At 44.3% G+C, this 19,913-nt stretch overlaps 1 protein-coding gene across 1 annotated transcript in view; it reads right to left on the bottom strand.

Moving 5' to 3' along the window:
• Positions 1-19,913, bottom strand: part of EBF1 (EBF transcription factor 1) — a 266,754-nt gene that overhangs the window by 218,987 nt on the left and 27,854 nt on the right. The gene's annotated exons all lie outside the window — the stretch shown is intronic.

Here is a 19,913-nt window from a genome sequence, read left to right as displayed (position 1 = left end):
CACCCCAAGCGCAGCTTGTGAGACCTGCCAGCAATTTTACTAAAATCAAAATTCCCACTGAGATCATAGCAAAGCATTTTTTGCAGCCCAATAGCTCTCACCTGCAAATGCTGCTTCAGCCTTAACTCTATACAAGGCAAACACTCATCTCCTTGGAATAACTGAGCTCACAGAAAGCCTAAAGATGAAGGACAGCGTGTACCTAAAGACTTGTAAAACTCAGGCCTGACCTGTAAAACTCAGGCCTGACTTGTAAAGCAGGTAGAATGTTCCTAAGGAAGAAAAAAAGCTTTGCAACTCCTTTCTTAATAATGTTCTAGCAGGCCAAAGTTAAGACAAATGCTAGAAATTCCTAGTAATAATAACAAGAGCTTCAACTTCTACCGTTTTCTTTTTTTTTTACAAAACCACAGATATTAATTACTTTGGAATTCAGATACAAAAAAGCACTGAAGCTCAAATCATCTCAGAGGACAATGTCAAAACATGGCTCATATCTAACTCCAGGTGCTTTGCTCCTGTTCCAGGGATTCTCTTATTTAATTACTTAGTCCATGTATGCATTTATTCACTCATTTGCATCCCTCCATTTATATTTAGAACATTTAGGGGATTCAACTACATTTTTTTTCCCAAATATCTGTGGGAAATGGGGGAATTCAGCTTTGCCATGCAGCATCACGCACTGCATGGAGTTAGCCATATCACCAGCAGAAAAGAAACAACGTGGTATTATCCTGCTTCGAATTTCTCCAATTGCTTTGCTCCCAAGTTATGACTTTAGTTTCCCCCTTGATGTGTCATCCTTTATTCATTACAGCATATTTATCCGTGGTTTTTTTTTTTTTTTTTATTGTTGGCCTGCTTTTACTTCTTCTTTAACCTTATTAACCCTTGCTAGTATTTGACAGCTTAACACCCTCCATTACTCTGCAACATTCGCTATAAGAACTGACATGGAACTAATAGCAGCCTTTTTATATCCAATCTACAAGGTCACATGAAACTGCCCTTGTCTGAACCCTGCAAGATTTCCTATAGGTGGTTCTCCTTTTCTGTGGATTTTCTACTTAATATGTCTCTACAGGTCTGTCTGAATGTAAAAAATGGAATCAGATTCCTGCTAACTTTAGTTACTGACAATGTACACCTTAGAATAGGAGTAAGTTTTCCCTTTAGTGAAAGCTCCCAGTAATGTGATTTGAAACAACTTTGTGATATTCTTTTCAAGCATTATGTATCACTTTTTAATGGCATACCCACAGATCTTCCATTTGAAGGGATCTTTGATTTTCCCAGCAAAGTGCCAGAATGGCATGGTCACATCCATCCCCTGAACCTCAGCGCTGAGAGTAAGTAGGACATTAAAGTGATAGCATGATAAGGTTGAGGTGCCTAGCTCAGTTGTTCAGCATGGGTTGATTAAATGTAATTAATTTAGGTCTCTGACTTCAGGGGACACCCATCACGCTGCGCTGTACAATACCAAGCTGTTGTTTATCCTCATGACTGGATCTGCTGGAGCTTTCCTCCAGCCTGCGTAGTTGAGTCTGCACTAAAATCCGTGGTAAGATTCTTCAAATGCAAAAGGATGGAGTCACTATACCAGTGCAAAACAACTGAAGTACTGTACGGCTCAACAGCAACTGGGACAGGAAAAATGAATTGCTAGGGTAGGAATGATCAGAAGACATGCAATGCAATCACCAGTAACTTCTCCAGGTTTTTCCTAATGGGACCTGAGCAGCAGGAAAGGTGGCTTTTTTTTCATGCATTTATCCTTTGCAAGCATGAGAAATTAACTTTTGCTAAATGGAAAAGAAAAGAAAAGCACGATGAGATCTATATAGCTGAGCAAAGAAATACATGGAGGACAAATTGAAATTTAGGAGAATAGGTTCTAACAGCCTTTCTTGCAGATGTAATACCTGCTTAGATTAGTCTACGATTATCTATTTTAAAATTAAAAAAGTCTTCCTTCTGTGCAAATCCATCATCCCTATTATTGCTATTCTAAGTGCAGCAAATACCCTGGGAACTCAATTCTTCGCTTGAAACTTCTTTGGGGAATGGTTCTTAGTTCAGAAGTCCACCGTTTCCCCCACCCAATTTCAATTTAATAGCATCTAGAGTGATAAAGTGGGAAGAGACAGACATCTGGTAGAGCTAACTAGTCATTTGCTGGTTCTGTGAAAGTTTGTGCTTCCCAGTCAGTGTCACATATGAGAAATACAGATGGTCCCAAGTTAGAAAAAAAGAAGTGTTGAAACATATACAAATGTTATGAGGACTTCAAGTGTAAAATGTTAACCAGCTGTGAATGTGACATCTCTAGTTTTACTAAATCTACTGAGATACATCATTATTGCACATGAAATCTATATATTTTCTGTACTGATGGCAATTCCCTGCTCTCTATTTGTTTCTAATTTGGGGCCAAAACCATCCAGATGAGAATATTAAAACGATAAGAGTCCAAAAAGAGAAAGAAAAGTGGTCTCCATTTCTAAGGGTTGTTTGTAACTGCCTCCATAATTTCCTGTGTTATAGGCTGACTGTTTACTGGGGGGAGGGTAGAAGTCACAAACATCTAGAGTTAAAAAGAATATATAAAGGCTAAAACAAAATCAAAAGGTTACTAATTCACACAAAGTCCTAGAGATTTAGAGTCATCCATTCTATATACAGTTCAGCAATGTATGGAATGCAATAAGACATTTAAACCACAACACAGCAGTGCTCTTGCCCTGTTGCTGGCAGTATCAGTTGTTTCCCACACAAGGGCCTGAATCTGACCCTTTTATGAAACTTTTACATTTGCAAAAATAGAACAGTTGGGAAATCTTGGGCACTTCTAGTTAAATTGCAAACAAAATAACCCTCTCTCTGCTGCTGCTTAAGCTCTAGATAATCATCACATATCAAGACAATTACTTTTTCCCCCCACATGAGTTGTTTTGACAGAGCTTTTCAAATGTTATGTACAATGCAACCTAAAAGGAAAAGAAAATGTAGGTTTCAGGATGCATTAAAGTGTACAAGGGGGAGGAGAGACGGGGAAGGAGATGGGTTCCCCTCCCTTTTCCTTGGACAAAAGCTCCGAATTGCCACGTCTACCTTTGGCACCTCACACCGGTGCGCAGCACCGTGATTGACACAGGGCAAAGAAATCCCCCGTGAAACAACAGAGAGAGGCATGGCGACCTGCGCAGGGGACAAGCAGCTACAGGGAGTCGCTGGCTGCGTACCCTGCCTGCGTGGCACGTTCCCTATCGCCTCATCCCATCAAGGGCCTCCTGGGAGAAGGGAAATGGAAAGGATCTTGTATCTCATGGCGGCGTTGGCAGGGTAGGAGCACTCTGCGGGAAGGCAGGAGTGCTCCTCTCAGCCCTTCCACCCCCACTCCACTCCGCTCGGCTGTAAAGAAATGCTCCCCCCCAGGAGCAGGGTCACAGTGGGATGGGGAGTTGGTTGGGGTTTTTTTTTTTTTTACTTGGTTGGTTGGTTGGTTTTGCTAGGAGTGGAGCAGTGTTGGAATAAAATCAGATTCCCTGTGCCCCTTCCTAAAATGTAACGGGGAGCAGGGACGAGCTTCTCTCACCCTCATCTGCTGGCAGGCTTTACTCTTCTATTTGGATGGGGAGTTGGTTGGGGTTTTTTTTTTTTTTTACTTGGTTGGTTGGTTGGTTTTGCTAGGAGTGGAGCAGTGTTGGAATAAAATCAGATTCCCTGTGCCCCTTCCTAAAATGTAACGGGGAGCAGGGACGAGCTTCTCTCACCCTCATCTGCTGGCAGGCTTTACTCTTCTATTTTTTGCTTTTTTATTTCCAGAGAAGGCAGGCGAAAGCAAAAAGAAACCCCAGTTTTAATAGAAACTGGCAAAATATTACACTTCTTGGTAGAGTTTTACGCCCAGCTTAGACGAGCGTGGGTGACTTTGCAGACCACAGAGCCCTGAGCCAGGACCAGGACATCCCCACTTCGGAGCTAGGGATGAGCACAAGGGTAGGAGAGTTCCCAGAGTGAGCAGAACTGGGAGCTTCAATTGAGATGTAAACCTCCTTTCTTCAGAGGACAGTTCTGCTGGTTTAGGATCCTCTTACTAATAGATTATTTGCCTGTTATTATGGACTTTATTATGACATTAGCTTGCTTTAAAATGTTATTTGTATAATTAGCTTTCCAAATGAGACCGTTCAGCTAACATATTTCTCTCAACACCCACAGCAGAATTATCCTAAGATGCCATCATAAACTTTTTCAAATCATTTTCCCAGTGATTTGTGCGTCCCAGCTAGGAAGTTTTTACCTGAACAAAAGGATGGTAGCACAGGAAGTGAATTTGTCTTTTCCTATCAGGGATAGAAAGATGCATTTCTTAATCCTTCTCTCACTGAAATGGGAGGGCAACATCAAAATGATACCAGTTAACAGCAGAAAAACACATTAGGACACCCCTTAGAGGAATAAACCCCTTTAATAAACTGGGTGTAAAGCAGTGGCGTAAACACAACAGGCAGAATTAGTGTGCCTGAAGTTTAGACAAAGGCCAAATTTGTGTGGGTATTTAGGCACCTAAAGACAGGGATGAATGCCTGCCAGGGCATTCCCACCTCCAGCAGCCACTTTGAAAGCCCCGTCAGCGCTACCAGCTGCTAAATCCCTCCAAGCTTCACCCGTGGGCTCAGCTCCTGCCAAGAGTTACCCTTAGCATGGGGAATAACCCCCGCTGAATTAAACAGCCCAACAGGGCTGGGCCGTTGCTGACAAGCCCGGGGGGACACCCACCCCTCTGAGCCCCAAGCGCTCCGTCCTCCGCTCCCCAAGACCAAGGTGCCGTTCACAGCCACTCCTGCTCACCCCGCAGATAAATTGACTTCCTGGCAGTTCATTGCACGCAGGCACTTTAGCAGGCACATTATAAATTGCAGGTCCATATGGATGCAAAATTCTCTCTCCCCTGCAGCCATGCCTTGCTCCGGGTTGGGATCTGTGCCTGGGTACCCCCCACCACTGCCCCTTCCCAGCATCGGTGACCCCAGGCACGCTCTGGGACGCCCTGCAAGGTCGCCGACTGGAAGGGTCTGCAACGCTGTTAAATGCTATCGCTATCACTCCATGCTCAGGACTCAGGAAGTTGGCCACCTGGGTAAATGTTAGAGGATCTTGTACATATTATATCCCCATTATTTTCTGACAGACTTTTCCTTCCATTATGCGATACAGGAAAAGAGGTTTAGTATTATAACACCAAGAACATGGGTTTCGAGCTCCTGCTAACTATAACCCCAGATCCTGGATACAGACACACACAGCTATCAACAAACACAAGGTAGCAATGAGACCACATTAGGTTTTTCCTTTACATTTCATTTAAAAAAAAAAACAAAAAAAAGGCAAAAAAAAAAAAAGCTTCACATAGTTTCCTCCTCTTGACCTAACACAAATTCCATCAAACTTCAAAAACAATACTTTGAGATGCTGGAGGATGCAGGCCGGAAACTGAGGAAAGACTTTACACAAAGTTAGGAAATCTTTTTTGGAGGGAATACTTCAAGCTACTGAACAATTTTATCTAGATGACTAGATCTTATGGTAAATGAGTATATAATTAAATTTAAGAGCTACGCTATTGTGTTTGAGGTATATCAGCTCATCAACAAAAGAAGGACTGTTTAGCTATGCTAAAAGCGATATGTAAATACCATCCTCTGATAAATAATTGATTATTGCCTTAATGTTTGACAAAGCCATAAAATGCCCTGCAGATTATGTCCAAAACATTTTAAGGTGATGCGAAATCATTTTTATTGAAATGACAGTGAGCTGTCCATGGTTGACTGGTTTAAATTTTATCTTTTCATGTTAGGAAAGGTTTCTGTTTTCTTTGAGAATTTAATTATCAGAGGGTGTTTAATATGATAGGAAGATTTATGGCCTTCAGGAGCTATCCAAAAATAGTGCTATAAAAATGGACTTAGAGCCCATCACAAGCAATAAAGCTGTTATGCAGACTTGATGCTTGCAGTGAAAACTTTGTGTATGAATATATTTCACCATTGTGCATAAAAGTTCACTTCGGAGGATTTTGAATTTTGACCCTGAAATGTGACCTAAACTACGGGGTGAGGAAAAAAAAAAAGCTTCACAGAAGAAAGCCAAGCCTTGCTAGTACGGATGCGTTAGTGTTTATTTTGGAAAATGCTCTTCACTATCCATAAATATTTCTTTTAACTTGTTGCCATTAAGATGCAGCAGGGACTAAGTTTTCCAGGAGGAGATAAAAGGAACAACAAAGATGCACTCCTATTGTGTAATAATCAGTCCACATTTCAATGAATAAGTAATATTTCTCACAAGCCAAAGTTAGATAGTGGATTTATTTAACCTCTGAGGGTCAGGTAATAAATACTAAGTGAATTATTCAGACCAATGGCTAATCAATACAATTCAGTGATATATTTTTTGTGTTTCATAAAAGGTTGTACACTAAAGGCAGTGAGCAATTATGGAAATTGGGCCCGAGCGGCACTCAATTCTTCTCTTACTTGAAACCCCAGCACCACTACCTTGACAGCAAATCGATTAGTGTGCTAGTGAAGCAGCTCAGCAACCTCTGACCCCTTCCAGCTCTGTCCAACAGCCTAGAGAGTATTTTATATTTATTTTATTGAATTAACCCCCTCTTGCCTGCACACTGTTCTACACATACAGTAATGCGGCAGGAGAAAAACGACAGGCTCCTTTCATTTAAATGCTTCTCTGTAGGTCTGAGTAAGGCAAACCTAACAGGCACCTTTGTTCTAGCTTCAAAACACCGATTTTTGCCACAGCGTAGGGTTTTCAAGTCCATCCCAAAACTAACATAATTAACAGGATGCAAAGAATGTCCGAAGTGTACCCCAGACATTGAATCACGCCTATTCATGCCTGCCTTCGCGCGTGGCTACCGGCTTTATGCAATGCTCGAGTCCCTGTTTTGTGCCAAAAATAAAAGCTCCTCAATAAAAGTGAGTTAATATTGCTATAGGTATAATATCCTGTTTTACACAGTGTAAGGGAGAACACTAGAGATTAACAGCATTTTCCACCAGGAAATTAAAACTAACATAAAGCCACATAAAGCGCATTTTCTGGACATTTAACTCCATAGGCACTACTCCTGTATCCTTTGCCCACCGAAGCCCTGTCTGATCCCAGTGGGAGTTTGCGAATATTCAAGGCAACGCAGGCAAAGACGATTTTAGGTCTAAGACCTGCAGGCTTTTCCTTCACACCATGCAAAAGGTTCAGCACGGACACTTTTGGCAGTGCCGTGGCCCAGGAGCCCTTACCCAGCTTTGGCTACCGAGGTGTCAGCTCTCCATTACCTCCTGCCCAGGCTTCCAAGTGGAAACATAAGCCCTGCAAAGAAAAGCATCTTGCCCAACAAGCAGTTGCTTAATACCTCAGCTACCTCATGTCCCCTTTATATACATCATAGACAGGCTTTGAAAACGATTCACCATCTCTTTTTCCAAAAAACTAGCAGAAGCACACAGAAAAGATGCGACAACTGCCATCTCACCCTACCTCAAGCACAGGAATACAAACACGACTTCTTGCGCCTTTAGCTGGAGACGTGAGCCCTGCAGCCCCATGGAGGGCCCTGTGTAAGGTACCCTACCCAAAGTATGAGTCTGTTTACTTTTCCAACAATATCTATAGGAATAAGTAGGACTGGCAGCTATTCACGTACCCTCTATATCACATACAACCAACTCCCCTGGTTCTAGGGAATTTATTCCCAATTTACACTGGCAGAGTTGAGAGAAGATTCAGACCCCAAAATTCCTAAATCAGGTTCCATTACTGTTCTGATACTAAAAAGATTTAAATAACCGATAAATATTCCAAGACTTGCAAGTATTGCATCCCGTTTGTATCATGAACTGTGAGCTAAAAATATAATAGCAAGTTGTATGCAAATAACAGAAGGAGAGATTTCTCAGGGAGAATTCAATCAAAAAAGAAGTGAAGACATGATGCTGTTCCATTGAGGCTAACTGGAACCAGATTAGATTTCCACTGTAGCTGGTCTGTTCCACTCCAACCAATGATAATCAAAGCAAAAATGGCATTTAGTAAGCGTCCAGAAGCTTGTGTGCTCTGTCTACAGGTCATACACTGTCACTTCAAGGCTGAATGAAGCCTGCATGCATAGCAAGGTACATCACTTCTAATAAGACTGTTCACAGAAAAAGGGACCACTCAAAGCTCACCCCAGTGACCATAAGCAGATACACAGCACAGGCTCGAGCACTGTGTTTTACAAAGCCCTTACATGCTTTCGTATAACACCACGTTGAGTTCTGAATTATTCTTTTCGTCTCTTTTGCTCTCAGAATCCATACAAAAGTGATTACTTCAGTCATTTTTCAATATTACTTTCATTCCTGGAAAATGCATTTTCAAAAGTTATTTATTTTTCACAGCATGTCATGTTGTTATATTATACTAGTTAAAATAAAACCACTGTAGACTTCGGCATGCATTTATGTTTCTTTTCCAGTGGTATGATGTAGGATTTTCTGGTTTTATGCTGAATGTATTCTACATATCACATTATCAATCCTTTATCTTAGGTTTGGTGTAGATTTAAAAAACAAGCTGTTAAATCAAGCTACTAAAGTAATTGAGCTATAAAACTGCCTTCTTATTTATAATCACCATTTCCCTCCGAAAAAAGAGTTTTAAAGATCAGCTGTGGTTTCTGTTACGCAATTTTTTTAAACAACTTTATGCCACTGATTCCACCTAAAACCTAATTAAAATAGTGGAGAAGATGTATGTTTCCTAGACGGGGAACGGCCGTGATTTCTTCAGAGGGGGCAAAAAGGGAGAAACACAGCTGGTTGGGTGGCCAGCGGAGGGGTAAGACATGACGTTAATGGACCAGCGGGAGCTGTGGGATGGCTTTGAGGTAGCCAAGGATCCCACGTCACTGCGTTCTGACACGCTTTACACGCTGCGGTCCTGCTCCAAGCTTTGGGGTGCCCCCTCCAGCTGAAATCTCTGCACGACCCTGCCGGTCCCTGTGCCCAAAGGAGGGCAGGCAGAGCCGCAAGCCTGCCCTAAACCGTCAATAAAACATGGCCGTGCCATAAGGGCTCATCCTCCCAAAAAGCGTGTTATCAGGCACTAGAGAAGCCAACTACCAGGGATACACCAGCCTTTAGAAAATCCTGCTCTCATGGCAAAATTAGAGGCAGGAAAAAAAAAGAGAAAAAGCTTAAATATTTAATAAACTGTTCCACAAAAACTCTGAGTGCGGCTCTGAAATGACTATCTGCTCTACACCCACAGAGGTGGCCGGGGAAATGGCCGAGGGCCAGATGACAGGGGACTTTTTTTCTGAAATAGCGCTGGCAGAGGCCTATCAGGAAATCTTTCAGAATTGCTTTAATCTTTCATTTTAGTTTGGTCTCTGGCCACACAAGTGCGTCCAGCCCTCAGAGACCCTGGAGGTCACTATCTGTGAGTTTTTAAAAACAGGAAAGCCATTACAGAAAAATCAGAAGAGCAAGGAAAAAAAGTACTTGCTGTAAATATGTACATTTTTAATACAACGGAATGGTAGTTACATTTTTTGTTCTGCTATTGCTTTTAACTAAAAAAGAAGGGAACCTGGAATGTTATAAACACCTCCGAGATTTTAGCTCTCTGCCAAAGAATTTATCCATTAAATGCAACATGAACTACAAATCTGAATTTCAGATCCTGCTCACAGCATATGAATCTATTCTCCCCTTTGATATGCATGTGAAGTTCTCATTGACACTAATGGGAGTTACATGTGCTTATTATGGGATAACTAGACCTCTCAGTATGAATATATACTTCTAGACAGACAGCTCTGCTTAAGTTTAAAAAAAAAAAGGGAGGGGGGGAAGAAGAAGATACCAGTGGAGGGGGAAAAAAAATCCATGAGTGTTTTGCAAACAAAAGTCCCATTCTGTGCATTTTTGATCAGCAGGCAGCTTTGAAAAAATAGACATCTAACAGAAACACGCGTAGGTGTGCAACTGCATACACATACATTGTCCTTCCAGCACGCGGGGATGCGCTCGAGGACGTGCACGAGCACGTGTGCGCTTGCGAGGACAAGTCTTTGCTCAGATCCCCCCAAGGTTCAGTGCCAGTCCCAGCCTCTGAGCTTGTGTCCATCAGCTCAGCTCCACAATTTCCACTGAACTGCCCAATTTACACCAGCTGAGCACGTGACACGGGGTCCACGGGCGTGCTGAAAGCCCTGGGTCTCTCCTACGGGGTCTGTGTAAAGTAGCTGCTGCACTGAATGCTAATGGCCATGGGCACGCAGAGCACTGGTATCGGGGAGTTATTTCTTTTATGGGAACATTTCTTTAGATGTGTATTTCATTTTTTAGCTTGCTGGCTAGAGGTGTTCCCAGGGACAGCAAATAGAGAGGGAAAGTCATGTTAAATTCATAAACATACTCTGTAGAAAGTAAGTGAGCATATAAGGATGGTGGGTTGACCCTGGCTGGACGCCAGGCGCCCACCAAAGCCGCTCTGTCACTGCCCTCCTCAACTGGACAGGGGAGAGAAAATGTAACGAAAGGCTCCTGTGTCAGGATAAGGACAGGGAGAGATCGCTCAGCAACTACCATCATGGGCAAAACAGACTCAGCCTGGGGAAATCAGGTTCACTTATTACCAATCAAATCAGAGTAGGATAATGAGAAATAAAACCAAACCTTACAAATACCTTCTCCCCACCCCTCCCTTCTTCCCGCGCTCTGCTTCATTCCTCATTTGTCTCCCTCCTCCCGTCCAGCAGCGCAGGGGGACAGGGAATGGGGCTTGGGGTCAGTTCATCACACGCTGTCCCTGCCGTCCCTCAGGAGCAGACGGCTCCAGCGTGGGTCCCTGTGGGGTCACCAGCGCTGCCAGCAAACCTGCTCCAGCCTGGGCTCCTCTCCCCATGGGGCCACGGGTCCTGCCAGGAGCCTGCTCCAGCATGGGCTTCCCACAGGGTCACAGCCTCCTTTGGGCACTCCCCTGCTCCAGCGTGGGGTGCTCCCCCGGCTGCAGGTGGGGATCTGCTCCCCCGTGGGTCTCCCTGGGCTGCAGGGGCACAGCCTGCCCCACCAGGGGCTGCACTGGGAGCTGCTCCAGGAGCTGAGGGGGAATCTCTGCTCCTGCCCTCCTGCTGCACTGACCTGGGGGGCTGCAGGGCTGCTCCTCTCACACATTCTCATTCCTCTCTCTGGCTGCAGTGACACAGGTTTTGTTTTTGTTTAAACACATTATCCCAGAGGTGCTACCGCCATCGCTGATGGGCTCGGCCTTGGCCAGCAGCGGGTCTGTCTGGGAGCCGGCTGGCGTTGGCTCTGTCGGACACCAGGGGAAGCTTCTGGCAGCTTCTCACAGAAGCCACCCCTGCACCCCCTCTGCTACCAAAACCTTGCCTTGCAAACCCAATGCAAAGGATAATATGAGTGCGTATATACCCTACCTGCATTTTTATAGCACAAATGGATCTGTGTGTATCTATATACACGTGTGTCTCTATACATGTGTGTCAAAATATTGGCACTTAAAGTAAAATTTATAAATTGTCCAACCAGACAAGATAGCTTTTTTTTTTTTTTTTTAATCAAGAGCTTTTCCTGGAAATATTAGTAAAGGGTCAATTCCTTTCCATGCACCAAGTGACACTTTTGAAAAACTGTGTTATGCACAGCGCCTTAAGAAGACTTATAGGACTGTCACAATATTTAACTACTCATTTTTGCCTGCATGATTGTGGTTGATATGACCACAGAATACTGATCTATCCAAAAGAGAAAAATTATAGAGTGGAACAGTGGGATTTATGAATGAGATATCTTTGGCTGCAAAGCATTCCCATTTATAGCACTCAGCCACCACAAAACTGCTGTGTAATTGGAAGAGAAATTTTTCCCATGTACTGAAGCTATAGTGGAACTGCCAAACAATAAGAGACAGCCTTGTCTGAATTAGAGGAGTCACATACCTGATTTTTCTCCCACTCATTTAGAAACAGACCTTATTTCCCATCTCTGCTTCTCTTACACTGAGACTGGGGGTAGGAAAGCTGCATTTTGTGAGTGCCAGAGCAGAAAGCTGATTCCATTTAAGCATCCTATCAGAATAAATGTGTGGACAAATCAGCAGGCCTAGTCAGAGCTGCCAATTTTAACTTCCTGAGTATCTGCATGTGAAAACTGTTATTTTCCCAAGGAGGCACATAGGCTTTTGTTATGATTATTTATTTGTATTATCATAGCCCAAGGAAGCCACAGAGAGGGCCCTGTAATGTGAGAGGACACACAGACGCAATGCTTGGGAGGCGGAGAGATGCTCCCAGGACGGACTAATGCTCCCAGGACAGATGGACACTCGCCCACCCACCGCCTCCATGTGAAGGAGCCAGGCAAGTCCCCACCGCGCTCACACAGAGCTTGCTGCAAGCCAGGGGCTCTGGGGCTTCACATGGCTCGTGACTGCAAAGCCCGACAGGTTAAACTGCCCCATTGCACAGCCCCATGGCACTGCATGGATGGACAGATGGATGCACAGAGATGCCCCTTGCCTTGCAGATCCGCAGGGCAGTCCCTGGGCCCTTACAGGGCCAGCTGCCTGATGAGCCACAACTAAAAGCAGAACCTTGAGACCAGGGACAAAGTAACCACAAAACAAGTACATTCCTTGCCATAGAAATCAGCAACCTCAGCTCCTCACCTTCCCAGGCAATGCCACAGGCCAGAGGCCACCGGGTGGCATGGTCCTCCTGGGAGCACTAGATTGGGCACATCCCATGGGGACAGCACAGCATCACCCCCTTTGCAGCACGCAGGATGAGCTGCTTTGCCATCACGCCATGGTGTGACCCCCTTTCTCCTTCCTACCTTCCCCATCATTCCTCGGGTGGCCTCTACCCTGGAGGCTGCTGGCAGGGAACAGATAACTGAGCCCAGCCAAGCTTTCCCCTCCCTGCTCCACCTCTCTGCCCAGGGCCACCACAAGTTCCATGACAGCATCCATGACAGCCACATAACGGCACAAGGCATCATTTTTACATATAATTTCATGACAGGAAAGTTCTCAGACAACCCTTTCCATGAAAACTCCAGGGCGGAAAGCAGCACAGAGTGAAATCTCATCACCAGCTCATGCCGGGAAGCACACGGAAAGCGCTGCAGAGCAGCTCTGCAGTCTTACAGCCCCATCAGAATGAAGAAGTCAGGAAACAGGTTTACTTGCATCATTACAACATGATTGCTGCTGGGAACACCTTCCTGTCGAGGTCCCTCCAACCCCATCCCTAATCACACGCACTGCCGAGGATGTTCTGCACAACCCTCAGATCACAGCACCGCAGGAGATGAAGCACCAGTAGCACTGCTCCCCGGCGAGCGACTGCACAGCCAGGGGGAGAGAAACAAACACCTCAATTAATTGACTGCAACGACAGTGGGGAGCAGATACTGCCCCAACACAGTCCAGGTGGGGTTCCTCCAGCACCAGGAGTTTTGCATTGTACCGTTGGGGCTTCCCAGAGATGCCTGTGGCTGCTTCAGCTCTCAAACCTGCACTTTTGGGGGGCTCAGTGGCTTTGGAAGCCAAACTGTGAAATGTTGACTGTGGGAATGAAATCCTCCCTGCTCTGGAAATTAGGACCTCTCACAAAACTCAAAGTGGGTACACCAGAAATTCAAGCACCCTGATGATGGGTTGCCCTGGAAATTCAGGACAACATTTTCTGCCAACGATCGAGAAGAGGGTTCAGAACAGCGTTCTCCAACTGCCAGTATCTTGGGTCAATTTACATTTTCTCTTTTCACATCATCCACAAAGAAAATCAAAATACCAAAGTACAAACGTAACACAACTTTATGCTTTAACGGGTTTCATAGTTTGTCAAGAGTTCTCTAATCCATTTCAAATTCCCTCTTAACAACAGGATTTCTTCTATTTTTGCATTTGAACTGTGGGTGATTAAACAACAAGCAGCAGAAAATTAATACGTTAAATTCAAAGCCACCAAAAAAAAAATAGATAATCTCATTGTCCAGTGAGAATCCCAGGAATCCTTGGGTTTCCAGGAACAAAAGCTACAACTCACTCAGGCTTAGGTCTTAGCGGAATTAACGTTGCTCAATAGCAAGTACTGATTGTGGGGTTTTTTACTAACCTACAATACAGAACTTGGCTAATACTTAAATAAATACATAAACCTTATTTATTTTTAAAGAAGAAAAAAAATTTGAGAGAGGTCGCATGTGTCGCAGGAAGCAATGAATGCTATGGATTCAGAACCACATCTGAAAACCTCTTCCAAGTCCCCAGAGACAACCACAGGACGCTTTTCTGAGTCCCTGCCCCCAGCCAGGCAAATTATCAATGTGAACAATGACTCTTGTTTTCCCGTTAAAATGCATTGGGTTTATTACTTTGTTGTGTTTTTCCAAAGCACACCTTGCACGTAGAAACCCCGGTGCAGGCTAAGGGTGCCAAAATATTTCCCTCTCATGTTTTGCAACACATATTGACACCATAATGGAGTTTCAAGGACCTGGCCAAGATCCTCTTGACATAATGAAAGGATTTTCCTCCGGGCAATGACTGGCCCTTACTGATGGTAATACAGTACATGGGCAATGTGGAGAGAAGAGGACCTGAAGGAGCTCAGATGCTGGCAGAAGTGATGCCAAATATTTATTTGGAGAAAAAAAAAACCAAACATGACTCCTAAAGAGCTCCTGGAATTTCTGTCTCTAGACACTCCCCCTTCCTTGGGTCCTGAGCAGTTTTCCCTACCACAGTGCCCCATCTGTCCAGAGGGATTTTGTGGGGGGGAAAGCAGACAGGATGCCACCAATCTCTCTCCCTGCCCACAGCAATGGGGTGAGGATACATTCCTGCCATGGGGTTAAGAGGACCTGGAGATGGGGATTTGCCACTGGCGGGAGCAGGGAATCCTGTATCCCCTGGGCAGGAGGAGGCAGCACCACGTAATGCATGTCAGGGGCCGGAGCATCCCTCACACGTGCAATGCCCCAACAGAAATACACAAAGACAGGGCTCAGTCAGGCTGCAGACAATTAATATTATCATTAGAGCAGCCTTGTATCTCCCACTTTGAGCTCAGCCCCACCATCCATAGCAGCAAGGCACAAAACTGACAGCCAAAGCAATAACGTTCATACATTTACATACGTACCCCTTGAATGCCCTATTGATGTCCCTGTGAGAAAGGACTCGGTAAAACACTGCAAATTAATGATATAAGAAGCAAAATACATTCTGCATTGCATGGTTTAAACAAAAAATAGCCTCAGACAGGGAGACACGAAGTAACAATATAAAGGCAGAATGAAACATTTTGATCTGCTGAACGCCTTTATAAATATTTGAGTATCATTTATTTATGTTTTCCTTCTTTTCATTGTAAAGCAAGGTTTTCTGACAAAAGCCCTCATTTGGAGAACACTGTGCTTTATTATTTAACTTCCTAAAAGCAACATCAAAGGCTTGAGTTTAAAGCTTTAAAACAAATGAACTATTTGCAATATTTTAAAGATTTAGAGATGAGAAGAGCAGGAGTTCTCCACAGCTCAGATCTAAAGGCCTCTGTGGTCTGTGCTGGGCAAGGAAGACACAACAGCACTGCCAAATGCTGGGATACAAAATCCCTGACATCCTTTTGCAAGCACAAGCTGTAGCGTGTGCCTAGGGCTGCCAAGAGGCTTCAAGTTCCGTCATTCTCCTTCCCACCATTGCGTTTCACCTGCAGCCACCCTGCCCTCCTCTTCCAGCCTTCCCACCACCGCTGTCAGGAGCTGTGTGTGGGTGCTGGGAGTCACCTGAACCACAGGCAGTGGTCTCAAGCAAAGGACAGTTTCCATCATTCACATTACTCAGACACCAATCCATTCCTGCCCTGGCACTGCCGTGACACAGACCGAGTGATCCTGCCAGAAGAAAATTGGCCCGTGCCAGGTCTGGCACCTGCATGTGTCATGGGAACATGTGGTGGTTACTGGCATTCACACAGCAAATAATATGACAAATTTCTCTAGCTTTGCAAGGCATTGCAACAAAGTCTGGAAGCTCCGCTGAAAGGAGCTTCCAATGCCACCCTGACAGATCTGGTCCATAAGACAAGGCACAAGAGGGGCAAGAAAATATGTTGGGCTCCAGCATGCAACCACCTCAGGAGACCTTTCTCCATGGAAGCTCAGTGGGACTGCACCCAGGAGATGAAGCCGTGCGCCTATCCCACCTCAGTCCATAGTAGACCATTTCTCCAGTGAAAAAGCTTCACTCTGCAATACAGAGTATTGCATGCAGAGGAAACCCCTCAAGGTTTCTATGTGTGGAGGCAAACAGAACACAGCCTCAAGTGCCCCATGAAGCCAGAAGCTTAGGGACTAAGCAAGTAGCAGACTTGGTCTTCACTTCAAACATTGCATAACCCATCTCCTGCTTGCCTCCTTCTCATGCTGAAACCCATCGATGTTAAGGGGCTGCTCAGAGACCACATCTTCCTTTCACCTTTTGTCTGATCCCGGGCTCTTCATGGCCACGGCAGGCTGGCTTGTGCTGCACATATCATGTTCAGACCTCAGCATCACACGTCAACCCTCACAGCTAATAAAAGGACAAGAAACAGAATTTGCCCTTTGATAATGCTATGGACCACAGCTGCAGTGAATGTAAATCTGCTGAGCTCCACCAGCTTCAATTTTATACACAATAAAAAAACAAAACCTTCATTAGGTGTTACACAGTTTGTAAAAAAAAAAATCCCTCAATTAATTTATTCTGGGAATAAATCTCTTTAAGATAACATTAACTTTCAACCCTATGCCAAGACCATTTTCTTACTGGTTTGCTCTGAGACAACCTAGTTTAGGTCCTACAAACTTAAAAACTCTCAAATACAGTTATGGAAATACTAAATTCCACCTAAACCGGCTGAAATTATGCAGGCACCTTTAAAGAAAAAACAGTTTGCATTTTAAAGCAGAATGGACTCAGCCATCCATTAAATATGACAAGGTCTGCATTTTATTTAGACATTGCCATTAATAATTGAATTATGTATTTAAGAAAATATTTACTTGATATAAAACTATTCTAATTAAGCATTACTGGTACACTAATAAGAGGTTGAAAAAATCAGGAGATTATCTCGAAGATACATGAAAGAATAAGATACTCCACTTCAAAGAGGCATTTATTCCTGTCTGCCAGGAAAAAAATCCTTAAAAGTCAAAGCCATGCAAGGTTCAGTGCAATCCTGCAGATACCACCATCCTTTTGACCTGAAGAGGTAAATCCTCCTTCTGAGAGGGTCCTTGGGGCTACTCACGTTGCTAAAGCAAATAGAATTTGACCCAAGAAAAATCACATGTGAAACTACGTGGATGTGAATGTTGACAAGGAAAAGAAAGATCTTCCCAAAGACTCAGACATTTCCAGGTTGCTCCTGGATGAAGAACAGGATCCTACAAGTAAATTTAAGAGTGGTGGCAGTGAGGAAACTCACTGTGATGGCAAAGATCATTGCTGTCATGGAGAGCATGAGCTGGAGCTTGGGGTTGCCTTTCATCCCCAGGGTGATGATCAGAAACACCTCTTGAAGTCCCCCACTACAAACATCGGTGCCTGATTCCTGGTTAACTGGTGCAGCTGGGTCTCACAGTTGGTAGAGAAAGCACCCCAGGGCAGCTCTAGCTCATGAAAACGGCTCTAGCCCATGCCAGGAGAGCAGCACCCTGCCCAGCCGCAAGTGTATGGGGGGCCTAATCCTGGCTCATGAGGGTGGCATTGGAGGTAAGAAGGGAAATGGAGGGAAAGTGGCTGGAGGCCAGAAAGCAGCAGCCAAGGAGATAGCAATTAGGATGCAGAAGCAGCCAGAGATATGGCATCACCAGAGATTTACTGTGCGTACACACCTCCCTCTCTGCTCCCAATGTACTTGCTCTTTCTTTCTGTCCATATACATACAGTAAATCTTCAGTGACTCCTTATCTCCCAGTCTGCTTCTAGATCCTAATTGCTATCTATCTCTGTCTGCCTGCCACTTCCAGGTCTCCCAGCCTCTTCTTCTCTTACAGCTCCCAGCCCCCCCGGCAGCCTCCCCAGTTTGCCCACCCCCTCCCCTTCCTCTGCTTGCAGGCCGCAGGTTTCCACATGACATTTGGCACAGCCAGCCAAAATTTCCCCTTCTCAACTAAACATGACACCCCAAAACATGCAAGAAAATACTCAGCCCTCTGCTGCACAAAGCTACCTGGGCAGGTCAAAGCCACGGGGCTACGGCGCGGGAAGAAGACCTGAGCTGTGCTGCTGCCCCACCAGCCTCTTCCCTCGGCTTCCCCGCGCCACCCAACCACGCTCGCTCCGTCCCCGGCCGTCGGCTCCTGCCACCTTCCCAGACCGACACCGCTTGGGCAGGCGGAAGGTGCCTTCCACAAGGCTCAGCACGCCGCTCGCTTGGGTTCTTTTTTATTTACTACTATTCTTTACTACTATTTATTTATTCGTTCCTATTTTTATTTCCCTTTGAACATGCCCAGCTGTGTCATCTTGGTTTTGCTGAAAATGTAAACAAAAAGCTGCATTCAAATGCAGCCTTTCATTGCATGAATACATTTCCCATCCAGCACAGCTCCAGTGCTCCCACCCTGAAATTAAAACTTAAAAAAAAGCAAGCTCATCACTGTACATCACATCTATTCCCCCCCAATGTTTTCTTTATTCATCCTATTTATTCTTTTTGAAAAACAAACATATCAAGAGTTTTAATAGCTACATTTGCTCTCCGCAAAGCAGGAAGAAAGAAAGAAATGTAAATAAAGCTAATTTTATATTCCATATGGTAACGAACCTGAATACCTCTGCTTTTCCCTAGCAAAATATCGTGCCTGCTTTCACAGTCTCTGACACAGAACTGGTCACCAATTTTTTTTTTGAGCACTGAGTTCAGTTTTTGTCTTGCAAAATGTAACTTTAGTGATCTCTAAGCCTGAGGCTTTTCACTTGGGCTTAACAGTAATTATATGGATGCTGAGAAAGGGAAGAAGCATTGTATGTCCCTCACGCTTTGTAATTTTTCCATGCTTCCCCACTCTTAACAGAGAAGGAGTATTTTTGCTTTCACAGAGATGACGTGAGCACTGAGTTCAGTTTTTGTCTTGCAAAATGTAACTTTAGTGATCTCTAAGCCTGAGGCTTTTCACTTGGGCTTAACAGTAATTATATGGATGCTGAGAAAGGGAAGAAGCATTGTATGTCCCTCACGCTTTGTAATTTTTCCATGCTTCCCCACTCTTAACAGAGAAGGAGTATTTTTGCTTTCGCAGAGATGACAATCCAAAAGGAAGATACAGAACATACTGTGCAGAAGAAAACACCCCCAAAGAATGCTGTAAACCGCAACACCAAAGCAGCGTTTGTAATTCTGTCTTTGGCTTTGAGCAAGGGAACTAGGAGAGGAGAAGAAGGAAAAAGTGAAACAGAGATAAGAGAAAGAAAAGAGAAAAAGAGGAAAGAAGAGGAAAGAAGGAAAGAAGAGGAAAGAAGGAAAGAAGAGGAAAGAAGGAAAAAGAGGAAAGAAGGAAAAAGAGGAAAGAAGGAAAAAGAGGAAAGAAGGAAAAAGAGGAAAGAAGGAAGAAGAGAGAAAACAGAAAAGAGGAGAGAAAGAAAAGAAGAAAAAAAGAGAAAAAAGAAATAAAAGAGAAAAAAACAGAAGAGGAAGAAAAGAGAAGGGGAAAAAGAGAAAGGCGAAATAAAGAACAAAACAGAAATGAGAAAGGGGAAAGAGAGGGGAAACGAAGGGGGGGGGAGGAGGAAGAGAAGAGGAAGAGAAGGCGAGG

The sequence above is a fragment of the Egretta garzetta genome, unplaced genomic scaffold (assembly GCF_000687185.1).
Source record: "Egretta garzetta isolate BGI_Z169 unplaced genomic scaffold, ASM68718v1 scaffold612, whole genome shotgun sequence".
In the NCBI taxonomy this organism is placed as follows: domain Eukaryota; kingdom Metazoa; phylum Chordata; class Aves; order Pelecaniformes; family Ardeidae; genus Egretta; species Egretta garzetta.
This window is presented reverse-complemented; position numbering and strand designations above follow the sequence as displayed.